Source organism: Coenobita brevimanus, chromosome 87 (genome assembly GCF_032717465.1).
Source record: "Coenobita brevimanus isolate Jiangsu-jjx chromosome 87, ASM3271746v2, whole genome shotgun sequence".
In the NCBI taxonomy this organism is placed as follows: Eukaryota; Metazoa; Arthropoda; class Malacostraca; order Decapoda; family Coenobitidae; genus Coenobita; species Coenobita brevimanus.
This window is the reverse complement of record NC_137040.1, coordinates 20,625,905-20,639,963: the sequence shown is the minus strand read 5'-3', so window position 1 is coordinate 20,639,963 and position 14,059 is coordinate 20,625,905. Positions and strand designations below refer to the sequence as shown.

At 40.6% G+C, this 14,059-nt stretch overlaps 1 protein-coding gene across 1 annotated transcript in view; it reads left to right on the top strand.

Moving 5' to 3' along the window:
• Nucleotides 1–14,059, top strand: part of LOC145411011 (myotubularin-related protein 9) — a 408,122-nt gene that overhangs the window by 260,118 nt on the left and 133,945 nt on the right. The gene's annotated exons all lie outside the window — the stretch shown is intronic.

Sequence of the window (14,059 nt, the reverse complement as noted above, 5' to 3'; positions counted from 1 at the left end):
TCTCCATTACATTCAAACTTTTCCTCCCTTTGTACAAGGGAATAATTATACCTGACTTCCAATCCTCCGGGACTCTACCTTCCTCCCAGGCCAATCTGCACATCTTCCACATCCATTCTACTACTATCTCTCCCCCATGTTTCATCATTTCACCACACACTCCATCAATTCCTGGGGCTTTCCCCGATTTAACTTTCTTCATTGCTTCCAAAACTTCTGCCCTACTGATTTCTTCCTGTCTTCTCACCTCCCTCCTTCTCCCAGCCATTCCCCAGCCACTTATACTCGCATTACTTCCATCCTGTATGTTCAACAATTCCTTAAAGTGTTCTCTCCATCTGCTCACTTTTTCTCCCTTCTCCACTAGTAATCTACCATTTTTATCTTTCACTCCCCTGCTAACTTCACTTCCACCCTGTCTTACTCTTTTCACCTCTTTCCAGAACATTTTCTTACAGTCCTTCCACTTTACACTCAAATTCCTTCCAAATTCCTCATCACTCTCTTCTTACTCTCTCTTACTAATCTTTTCACCTCTCTCTTTCTTTCTACATATAACTCTCTCTTCTGCCTCTCAACTTCTTCCACGCCCCTATTTCTCATCCATTCATTGTATGCTTTCTTCTTTTGTGCCACAGTTATATACTAAAATAATTAATGGCATCCCATGGTCTGACACCCTTTGCAACTCTCACTGGCACATACGCGGTAACAGTTGGTACACCTGATTCTCCCCATCCCTCATGTCACTGCTCCCCACCCCCATCTCCCTCTCTCTCTCTTGCCAGATATACAGTACTGTAGTATAACTTCTGTAGCTTCATTGTGTGTAGGCTGTATTGAATAATTTATAGCATTGGACATAATACTGAAAGGAAAGTCTCAAGGCATTATTCACTAGGTAATGTAGAAATCAAAGTGCTATTATTCTGCTTGACACCCATTGTATCTGAGGTTACTTTATAGGAATTTCTGACACATTTTGATATAGAGACAGCCACCATTAGCATTTAAAGAAGGGGTCGATGGCAAACTCAACTAGACACATCCGCTTTCAAAGAAGTATACTACAGTACAGTATTATATATCTGAGCTGCCTCATGTTCTTTTTTTTATTTCCACATCCTTCCCCTTTAGGAATTTTAAGTTGTATTATTCCCTCCTTAGTACCAGTCTTTCTCTCTTATCAGCCATTTTCTTTTCATTTTCTGTTTTTTCATCCTATATTAATTTTGTATTTTTATTGAGAATTTGTAATTGGAGCCAAGCTTTTTATACAGCCTGTCTTTTATTCACAGCGATGATCCTACATCGCAGTGTATTGTAGCACTAGAATTGTATTAATCATTTATATTATACATTAATGTACTTTAACCTATGGCATTAATGTATAATATAAATGATTAATAAAATTCTAGTGCTACAATACACTGGTTTACGTGTATAGCCACAAACGTCTTTCTGCCACCCTTTGAACTTTAACTTATCCTTACTCATCAACGGGACCACCTGGAGATGTGGGGATACTTTCATTTGAAAAAGGAAGAGTCAATGACTCTAACGTATCCTTAATTTTTTCTCAAGCTGTTATAGTTTGGCAGGTATTAGGGTTTGAAGTAAGGGAATTTTTTCCAAAATCAGGAAATCCCTCGTAGGGAGGAGTCAGCAACATCAGAAACCCCCCGGTGTGTAAGGGTTGATTTAACCCGCCCCATCCCGACCACTTTTCCACCACTGACTCCCCCCCAATCCCGACCATTTTTGGAAAAAATTTTTTTTTGGCTCAAACCTCCACTTTTGGTGAGAAACATCGAAAAATCTTAGAGAAATCGCTCACCTGAGGTTTAAAATACTCGATACAGGTAGCAGTACCTCCTCACCTTACTGTGTTTTCTATCAGGTTGGCTCTAAAGAAAACGAGTTCTATGGGAGGGTAGCCATTCCACACCACTCATAAACGGTATTTATTTATTTATTTATTTGGTACGAATTTATATGTAGTACGAGAGTATATTGGTTTTCACACAGTAATATAGGAAATATAAGCATTGTTTCACTCATGAAACACATCAACATACCTGACCTTTTTTGGCAACATTACCTGATCGTCATTTCTGACTGTTTCTTCCTCTAATGCTATGTAAAGTTTGTCCTCCACATTGTCATCGATTGGGGAATCACTCTGGCCCTGAATTTCATACCGTGGCACGACATGTTTTTACTGGCCAGGTCACTAGTAACAGGTGAATTGCCGAGACAGTGGCGTTCGGGGGGAGGGGGAGGTCATGCTGGGTAAGGCATTGTCCCTGCCTGGCATCTTGTAGAGGAAGGTGTCCCATGTATACGTACCAAAAATCACTTGCAAACATCGAAAATTGTGCAAATTAGGGACCTTGCAATTGATTCGCGTTTATGTATGTCAGTGGGATTGGCAGTGACAAAATGTGTGGATGTTCATTCACGTCAACGGGACGCAGTGAGTTAAAATTGTTATTCCAAAACACCCTCATACCTACTGAATCAACTTCTGTAGCAATACAAAGGTGTATGGTATAGTAGTCCTTTGTAAGCATTTGCCCACTGAAAACACACATTAGTTTATGTAATAGCTCAAGATAATGCACTGACATTAGTTTCATATACAGAGATAGCCTAATTATCCAGCCTATATTGCGTGAAGAAGTGCCTGAGTAGTCCAAAATCACAATTAATCCAGTGGAAACAAAACACATGTACTGTTTGATTAATTTACTGGTAAATGTACACCGCAGGCAGCAGAAAGACCATTCCAACTCAATTCATATTACTCCAGCTTGTTTCTGTATTTTTCTGACTATTTTCAGTTTGATAAATTACTTTTTCTTGCTGAAAAATATCCTTCCTATTATTACACAGAGAAAGGCCAAATGCAGAGTACAGGATCCAGTTTATTTTCAACGTTTTGCCCACCTGGGCTTCTTTAGGAAGAACACCAGTGGACAACACTCCACTTCTTAAATAGCGACTTAAATGGTGACTTAAACACAACAAGAAAACAATTATCTGGCTAACCTGGCTGTTCAATGGTTAAAAGGTATGCCAATGGCTTCTCTAACATAAAGAATCCATTGTTTTGGTTGCTATTACTTACATTTGCAATAAAATTGGACTCATAGCATCTATGTTTCATGGTGTTGTCTACATATTTAATAATTTTAGAATTTGTCCAGTTGGCATTATGGCCTGTGTCAAGCCTGTGTTCCACAATGGCATTATTCATATTAAAACATTTCATGTCATATTTGTGTTCCATCACTCATTTCTCTAAACCTAGAAATGTTTCACCGACATATAAAAATGTACATAATCAATCTTAGGAGTTTTTTTCCTAAAAACTTTAAACTTCTAAGATGATACTTCTAAGAATCATTATGTACATTTTTATTCTGCTACTGACAATAGGACTAAACTAGGCATTGTCATTGGATTTTACCTTCGAGCCTTGAGAATATGTTTGAGAGAATATCCAGAGGAAGAATATAAGAATATTTTTAATGCTTTCACTGAAGTAAAATTCCCTCCTTACTTTATTATGAAGGCTAAGAAGAAGGCTGAAAATATCCATACAAGAAAAGAGAGAAATGTGAAAAGAGAATCCTGTTACCCAATACCTTAGTAGCTAGTAGTGTTTCCCCACTGCTAAATAAAGTTGGTATCAGTGTTATGAGAGCAGTTTCTGTAACAGTGAGCAATTTACTGAAAAAGAAAAAGAGTAGACAGCAGACATGGGTATGATTATTTAAAATGATTATGATTTGATTTTGATGATTGCCCTGAATATTTTTGTGATTGTGATTTGCTTAGGATTAACCCCTTAACTGCGGGGCGTCATTTTCGTGATGCTCGGGAGCAAGGGATCATTCTGTGGGGCATCACTTTTGTGATTCTGTGTTATTTTGAATTCGCCCGGGCTTTCAAGTGGTGGCTTGTATCATCTATCAGTACTATCAGTGTCCAGCTATACTCAGTTCTGCTAATGTCACCTGTACTCCCATCCACTGGTGACAATTTAGCCATTTTTTTCTGTCCTTGACTCCCCCCCTCCTTACTTCCCCTCCATTACCGTCTCCTCCCGCCTGACTAGCTGCGCTGTGCTACACAAATCCTGGATGGATTTTTCCACTCATTTTATCCATTGAAATGTGTCCTTTGCCCTATTCTTATACAAAATAATATATAAAAGAAAGAGAAAAGGTAATTAATACTGCCATACATCTGGAATGGGCTAACTATCATCTGGCAACACCTCACGTGCACTCGTTCGCTAATTTTCCCTGATTATTTCCCCTTGACATATGCCGTATGACCTGTTCTCATAATAAAAATATATATAACAAAGGAAGGGAGAAGCCTAAGTGATATTTACATTCACATGGAACTACCTAATTTATTAGGTATAGTCTAGATTTCCTGCCAAACATTTCATAGCGTATAAATTAGCAGCTGTCACCACGCTGTCATTGTCAACCCTTAACTGCCCCTAGGCCACAGCATTTAGTTTACTGTCGTCTTTCAAGGTGAAACCATGTCGGATTTGCGCCTGTCCAATTCCGCCGCTTTTTAGCCCCATGCAAAGGACCCTGTGACCTCTACCCCTACTAAACCTCGTGTGGGAAGGGGTAAAGGGCTAAGTTACTCTGCTGTGGAACGTGAACAGGCTGATTTATCAATGATTATGATGGACAGTGATTACGATCTTTCTGGTGACGAGAGGCTTTTCCAGTGACCTCTGATACAGGTCCAGTTTCCTCCAGGCCATCCTTCACATTATTCTATAAGTTGTGAAGAAAATAGCAAACATGCTCAGGCAAGAGCTCCAGGATTTTCTCGTTATTTGCAGGTACACCAAGGGCATCCTCTTGATCCTCAATCTCACTGACAGAATCTTGAGTGGCATCTTGATCATCATTGCCAGGAAGTGACACAAAAGCTTTCAGCATATTACTGGCACTGTCTGTAACAACTGTGAGGATCTTATTTTCATGGTTAAAGCTTGTAATGATTTTGTGTGGGTATGGAAGTTTGAAGTTCAACAAACATTGCCAGTAACTAGCTTGTCATAGTGCGTACACTTTAACTTCACTTGACTGTTGGGATCTGCTTTAGATGACCCATGAAAGTGGTCAGGTATAACCAGTGAGCCTATGGTAACAGTCAACAGAAGTGTTTGCTCGGTTAAGTGTCTGGGACATGAGTGGCGAGTGGGAGTGAGTACTGAGGTAATTAGCCAGCTGCCAGCCTCATAACAGGCTGACATGTATAAATTTGTAGAGTGGTACCATGCCTACAAAGCATGCTGGAACATGTATGTGACGTGTATGGCAGCACTGGCTGGTGTATCAAGGAGAAACTGTAAGAGAGTAACATTGTTACATGGAAATTAAGAAATAATCACAATAATCATATTTTAATCATTGATTATTGCTTGTAAATTTTTTATTATGATTTTATTAAAAATTTTTGTGGTAGGTGGGGGCACTCACCATCCACTCACTGGATGTAGTGCTGCTGTCAGGTGTCTGCCCTTTCGTTTCCTCCATCCTTCTTTCCTTCCATCCTCTTATGTCTTCTTTTCCTTTAATCTTTCCTTGTCCTACTGCCTACAGATAATTTACACTCCTCTTCTGTCTTTCTTTCCTTCATACTTTCCTCTTCCTTCTGCCTGTGGGTGACTGTACACTGAGTGACAAGCAAAATGGTTTCCTGTACACCAGGAAACTATTTACTCTGGGTGGTAACCATATAACCAAATTTTGGCGCCTTGTGGTTTAGTGGGTAATTATTGCACTCCAGTCGGATTGAGCCGGTGAAGGTTTATATCCAAGGGATGGTTGGGGTTGATTGCTCATGTAATGCCACTCAGGGATGAGTGAGGCTGGTCACTCTCATCTTAAATGTAGGGATCTACTGCCTAGCCCCGAGCTCCTACGCTTCCCATGGGGCAATGTAGGATTGGATGATGGATGGATGGATTATAATTTTAACTACTGTGTAAATTTTGATTAGATTAGATTATGATTATATAACTTATCAAGAAATTGATTATGATTTGATTATGAATACATTATCACGGCCATGGATTATGATTTTTTGATTAATAATCATAATCATGCTCATGTCTGGTATACAGGATGTACAGCAGGGAGGAGTTTACAATGTACCTGTTCAGGATGTAAGAAAGTTTATGTTGGTGAAACATTTTGAGGTTTAGAGAAACGAGTAATGGAACACAAATATGACATGAAGTGTTTTAATATGAATAATGCCATTGCGAAACATAGGTTTGACACAGGCCTTAATGCCGACTGGACAAATTCTAAAATTATTAAATATGTAGACAACACCATGAAATGTAGATGTTATGAGTCCACTTTTATTGCAAATGTAAGTAATATCAACCAAAACAATGGATTCTTTATGTTAGTGAAGCCATTGGCATACCTGTTAACTATCAAACAACCAGGTTAGCCAGATAATTGTTTCCTTGTTGTGTTTAAGTCACCATTTAAGTCACTATTTAAGAAGTGGAGTGTTGTTCACTGGTGTTCTTCCTGAAGCAGCCCTGGTGGGCGAAACATTGAAAGTAAACTGGATCTTCTACTCTGCATTTGGCCTTTCTCTGTGTATATTGTTACAGTTGTAGCTGCTTTCTACATTCCTTCCTATTATTATCATCACATTCCATAGCCCGTACCTACAATTGTTTCCAGTGCAATGGAAAAAACACAGTGTACTCAAAAGTGAATTTCGTTTCCCAATTTCCCAACTGGAGGTTAGGTTAGGCCAAATTATTAGGTACAGTCAAGCAAAATTATGCCAAGTTTAGGTAAACACTTAGATTAAAATAGTCCCTTCCGCCATTACGTTAATGAATCAAACGAGAGTTTTCACAGCAGAACAGCTTAAAACAACGGGGAAACAGACTTAACAAGAAACGTTAATTTACCAACCCAGAAATAAGAAAAAGATAACAGAGTATCAGGAATAAATGATTTGATAAGGTGATTTTACTGCTTAAAGTAAATCGTATGTTTAATCCCCTCAATGGCCGGCTCCCGTGTGCCGGCCTTGGGACCATTTTTTCTGTTCCAAAATCAATTTTGTTTTTTTACAGATGCGAGAAGACTCATCTGGTGCACCTAGCTTTTTTTTTTTTTTTTTTTTTTTTTTTTTTTTTCTCCCCTAAACCCATCCTGTGATTTGCTATGATTCATGAAAGAATTAATAAACTTAGGGCCCATGTTGCATTGGCATGTAAACTTCGGCAAAAACATTTGGGATGAAGTGAATGCTGCTGCTTTGGATGGTAGAGTAGGGTCATGTTAACATACCAGTGACCTTTGTTTCTTTTCCATAATTGTTCGCCTTTTTTTTTTTTTTTTTTTAATAGCTCACCGTAATTCAACATCACTGACACCGGTACAGTAAAGCATCATTCAAGGCTGGCAGCTATGGAGGGGATTACTGGAATACATTACTGTTTGTATCAATACTCTCTCTTTCACACATACACGTAAGAACGAACAAAAGAATGAGCAGTAAATGTACACTTGACTTTAAGGAGCAGAAATAACAATGTTCAATCGATCTGAAATCTGGTGGGAAGAGCGATATCGAATGAAGAATGGGGAACTGAATGCTAACTTACAAGAACATGTGGCATGAAAGAGTAATTTTTCTCTGATTAGCAAATGTCTTTGTTCCATTTCGTCCCCTAAGATTGTGAAACCCATAAATTTTCGTCTAAGCATACTGTTTGTATCAAAATTTTCATCTAAGCATACCGTTTGTATCAGTACTCTCTCTTTCACACATACACGTAAGAACGAACAAAAGAATGAGCAGTAAATGTACACTTTAAGGAGCAGAAATAATTTAGCTCAGTCGGTGTGAACTCCGTTGGGAAGAGCGATATCAAACGAAGAATGGGGAACTGAATGCTAACTTACGAGAACATTTGGGATGAAAGTAATTTTTCTCTGATTAGCAAACATTTTTGTTCCATTTCGTCCCCTAAAATTGTGAAACCCATAAATTTTCATCTAAGCATACAGCCTGAAGACCTTATCAATTCAGTTCATATTCCTCTAGTTTGTTTTCTGTATTTTTCTGACTATTTTGAGGGTGGTAAATTACCTTCTCTTGCTGAAAGATTTCCTCCCTTATTATCATCACATTTTTTAAGCCGTACCTACAGTTGTTTCCGGCATAATGGAAGAAGCTGGAAGGCGCCTGGTGGTTTAATGAGTTTGGCGCATGGTGGTTTAGTGAGTAATTAAGGCACTCCAATCAGATTGAGTTGGTACAGGTTTACATCCAAGGGGTGGTTGGGGTGTATTGCTCATGTAATGCCACTCAGGGATGAGTGAGGTTATAGGCTTTCTATTTTATGAAGGAAGTTTGGGTGAGGCCTCCTAAGACCTCACACCGCTAGCTCTGTTGCCACATCGCCGCCACACACGTGCTTCTTTCCCCCCCCCTCTCTCTCTCTCTCTCTCTCTCTCTCTCTCTCTCTCTTTCTCATATTTATATTCATATTAACTACGTCTGTTTTTATTTTTTTATTTTTTTCTCTTGTTTTGAATTTTGATGGGCAAGCTTCCATGGCGGGAGACTGACCGAGTATGAGCCGCACACACAAGGCTATCTCCCGTGTCACTCCACTTGACAACATCGCAAAAGCAACACTGACGAGTCTTACCGGATTTATACTATACCATAGATTTTTTTTAATTACATCTATACAGAGTATTTAAATTTCATTTATAAGTAGTTACTAACTTAAAATAGGAGAGGGAGAGAGAGGTGAGCCGGCGTGATTACACGTGTCTGGCAGTGGTGATGTGGCAACAGAGCTAGTGGTGTGATGTCTTAGGCTGCCCCACCCAAACTGCCTTCATAAAATAGAACGACTATAGTCACCGTCATCTTAAATGTCAGGACCAACTTGCCTAGTCCCGGGCTCTTATGCATCTCATGGGGCAACATAGGATTGGATGATGGATGGAAGAAACTTACTCAGCATACTCAAAGGTATTTTTTGTTTCCCAATTCCCCAGCTGGAGCCCAGGTTAGGTTAGGTTGGGTTAAATTATTTGGTAGGTAAGCTTGGTTAGGTTAGGTTAGGTTATCAGTTGCCTCACCAAACTCCACCCCACCACCCTTGAGATCGTGTTGTGAGCAGATGTAGATGGGAGTAAGATTTACACTCATTTTCCCATGGCTCACTTGCCAGCATCTGGTTACTTGCTGTTTAAACTGGAGCTATCGTAAGGATAATTTTAAGTATTACTGTACCACTGAACCATTCGGTCACGGTCCAGATATACCGAAACCTGGATATTCCAAACCTGGATAATCGAACTTTCACTGTACACGTATATATATATATATATATATATATATATATATATATATATATATATCCCATCCATCCATTGCCAGACGCCATGTATACAGTGGTGGGCAGCTCAAACGAAGAAGGACCTTGCGCAAGCGCAAAGCGCAATCCACGGTTCACTACCTTGCGCAAGCGCAAATGCGCAATCTGACAAATATTTAGCTTGCGCAATGTCGCAAAGCGCAAGCGCAAACCATTTGCATATATTTTTGGGAATTACCAAAAAATATTGAGATATTTATATAAAACAGCATACCTACTTCTATCTGTCTATCTCTCTATAGCCCGACGCCCTAATCCCGCAAAGGGTGGCCGCAGACAAAACGCCTCCAAGTCACTCTGTCACCCACCATTTGACTACCCTCCCCCCAACTCACCCCCCCCTCCCTCATATACCTCTCAACTCCATCCCTCCACCTCATCCTTGGTCTACCCCTCCCTCTCCCTCCCTCCACCTCACCTACATACACCCTCTTAGTCAGTCTTTCATTCTCCATTCTCTCCACATGTCCAAACCACCGCAGTGTATTTCTCCTAATCTTCTCAACCACATCCACATCTACCCCACAACGTTCCTTCACTTCTTCATTCGTGAACCTGTCCCTCCACGTCACTCCACATGCTCCTCTCAAGTAACTCATTTCCACTGCTCTCACTCTTGACTTGTTCCCCTCTTGCAAGGTCCACGCCTCGCTTCCATACGTCAGGGTAGAGATCACAATACCATCATGCAGTGACTTCTTAACTTCCATACTTACCTCCCTATTTCTCATCACTGTTTTCAGTGTACCAACAACCTTCCTTCCCTGTTGTACCCTTTCACGTACTTCATCCCCCAAAGTTCCATCCTTACTCATCACACTACCCAAGTACTTGAATGCACTCACAATCTCCATATCCTCACCATCCAACCTCACTGCACACTCTGTGAATTCATTCCTCTCAAACACCATAACTTTACTTTTGTTTACATTAACTTTCAGCTTCCTCTTCCTACACACTGTCCCAGATTCATTCACCAAACCTTGCAGCTCCCATTCATCTTCACTCAACAATACTGTATCATCAGCAAACAGCAACACAGGAAGCTTCCAAATCTCACCCTCATTCATTAGGGCCAGCCCCACATCCACTGCCCTACCTTGCACCTCCTTTACAACCCCATCCATATATATATTAAACAGCCATGGAGACATCACACACCCCTGTTTCAGTCCCACATTGAGATTAATGAACTCACTCAGCTCACCATCCACTCGCACCGTAGCCCTAGCTCCCTCGTACATACTCTTCACAGCACTCAACAATTTCCCCTCCACTCCATATATTCTTAATACCTTCCACATACCTTGCCTATCTATTCTGTCATAAGCTTTCTCCAAGTCCATGAAGGCAGCATACACTTTCCTTCCCTTCTCTAGATACTTGTCCACTAAACATCTTAGAACAAATATCTGATCTACACACCCTTTTCCCTTCCTAAATCCCCCTTGTTTTTCTCCAACTAGCTCCTCTGTCATATGCCTAACCCTATCAATGAGTATTCTACCATATATTTTACCAGTCACACTAAGAAGGCAAATACCCCTATGGTTACCACATACTTCTCTCTCCCCTTTTCCTTTGTATAAAAGAACAATTATACCTGATTTCCAGCCCTCTGAAACACTTCCCTCTTCCCAAGCCAATCTACACAACTTCCATATCCACTCCACAACAATCTCACCCCCATACCTAAGCATTTCACCACACACTCCATCAATTCCTGGGGCCTTTCCCAGCTTAATCTTCTTCATCGCTTCCACTACTTCCGCCCTACTGATCTCTCCCTCCCTCCTCTCATCTCTTCTTCTCCCAGCCATTCCCCAACCACTTATACTCACACTGCTTTCACTCTCTACATTCAACAAATCCTCAAAGTGCTCCTTCCATCTCCTCAATTTCTCTCTCTTCTCCACCAACAATCTATTATTCCTATCTTTCACTCCCCTATTACTTCCCCTTTCACACTGCCTTACTTTCTTTACCTCCTTCCAAAACAATTTCTTACTCTCCCTCCATTTCACACTCAGATTCCTCCCAAACTCTTCATCCACTTTCTTCTTACTCTCCTTCACCAGTCTCTTAACCTCCCTTCTCCAGCTCACATATACCTCTCTCTTCTCTCTCTCATCTTCTCCCCTACCTCTACTCGCCAACCATTCACTATATGCCTTCTTCTTTTGTTCCACAGCTCGTTTTACCTGATCATTCCACCATGCTGTCCCTTGCACACCCTTGCATCTCCTCCTCACTCCACAAACTGCCTCACACGTTGCGCCTATCTCTTCCATGAATATCTTACATACGTCTTCCACCCCTTCCATCTGCTCTAGCTCATACCTTCCCAATCTTTCTTCCACTATGCTCTTATACTCTGTCATTTTCTCACTATCTTGCAATTTCTCCACTCTTCTCACAGGAGCTGCTTCCTCCTGTCTTCCCCTTCGCCTCCTCAACCACTTTCTTTGCATCTTTACCTTGGCCATCACTAAGTGATGGTCCGAGACTCCATTCCCCCACCCTCTCCACACTCTTGCATCCAACACTTGTCTTTTCATTCGCTCATCCACACACACGTAGTCTATCATTGCCTTTCGTTCAACAAGTTCATCATCCATCCTCCTCATTACTCTCCATGTATACCGGTGGATCATCTTATGACGAAAGTAGGTGTTGGCTATTGCCAACCCCTTACAAGCACAGATGTCCACCAAAGCACTACCATTCCCATCTACTTCAGCTGGCACACCCCACTGACCAACCACTCCATCCACTCGTACATTCCCAACTTTGCCATTCATGTCTCCAATCAACAGCACTCTCTCGCTCCTCTCAAACTTGTCCATACATGCTTCTACTCTCGCCCAAAACTCATCTTTCACTCTTGCCACTCGATCCTCTGTTGGAGCATACACACATACAGTCGCCCATGCTTGTATACCTACTTTCATCCTCACCCATACAATCCTTGCACCCACTGTTCCATACTCTCTTATATTCTCCTTCCACTTCCTGCTTATCATCAGACATACTCCCTTTCTTGCCCTCTCATTCTCACTGACTCCTGCACATATACCTACACCATATTTCCATTCTCTCACCCTTTCACCTTTCCATTTAGTTTCAGTCAATCCACATATATCCACTTTTGCATCCTCAAGCACCTGAACAATCTCTCTCTCTTTCACTTCATCATTCACTCCTCTCACATTCCATGTTCCCACCCTAAGAATGTCCTTTGTCCGTTCCTTAGTCGTCAACGTATGGTCCGTCCGGGTCCGAGGCGCTTTATTCGCTTTTTTAGTTGGTTCTTTTTACGGGGTGGGGCACTAACCCACCACCAACCCTTTTAGTCGCCTCGTACGACAAGCAGGGATACTGGGGGAGTATTCTATTATATGTATTCTATTATATGTAATTTGCGCAAGTGCGCAATCTAATATTTACCTTGTGCAGTGTTGCAAAGTGCCAGCGCAAATCATTTGCATATATTTGTGGGAATTACTGTAAAATATATATTGGTATAATGAAATAACTTACTAAAGTAGCAACCTGCCCACCACCCACGGTGACTGAGGTACAGTAGGTCATTGTCCGGGAAAAACAGCCTTTATTTACCAAGGCATTGGCAAAGTTCACGTGATTACTGTATCATCAACTCTGATTACTGTATCATCAACTGTCTCTCTCTCCGACAGAAGAGGGAGAGAATGGAGAATAAGAGAGAGAGGAGGGAAGGATTGGAGAATAAGAGAGAGAAGAGGGACGAAGTTTATGCCTTTTCTCCTCACTCAAAAGGGACGCTCCTTTGCCATTCCCACGTATTTATTCTCTCTCTCTCTCTCTCTCTCTCTCTCTCTCTCTCAGAATAATGCTCTTTATCTCTCTCTCTCTCTCTCTTGTCTTGTCAAGACTATTTATTTAATAATTCAATATAGATATACAATATCATATGTAATTCATTACAAAAAATAAAAAATCATGAAACGTATTTATTCTCTCTCTCTCTCTCTCTCTCTCTCTCTCTCTCTCTCTTCCTCAGAATAATGCTCTTTATCTCTCTCTCTCTCTTGTCTTGTCAAGACAATTTATTTAATAATTCAATATAGATATACAATAGCATAAGTAATTCGTTACAAAAAATAAAAAATCATGAAAACAGAGTATTTAAATCAAATATCCACAGCCTAATAAAGTATTAGGCTGTGGATATTTGATTTAAATAATGTTTTAATGGTTTTTGTAAGGAATTGCATATGCTAATCTTAATAAATAATGTATATTAAGCAACGTTGGGTCTGGTTAGTACTTGGATGGGTGACCGCCTAGGAACACCAGATGCTGTTGGCATCCCTACGTGTCAAGTGGGGTTGGTGGAGGATTAGTGCCCCTCCATGTAAAACAATTAATTCTAAGCCCTTGGCCACCCCGTTTGGGATACATGGCGTCTGGCAATGAATGAATGAATGAATGAATTATCATTTAGTAATAAGAATGATTTAAAAATATTAAAAATACATTATCTGTTGAAGCATATTAATGCTACTACCCCCTTCCCTCCCGCCTCCCCCCACCAAG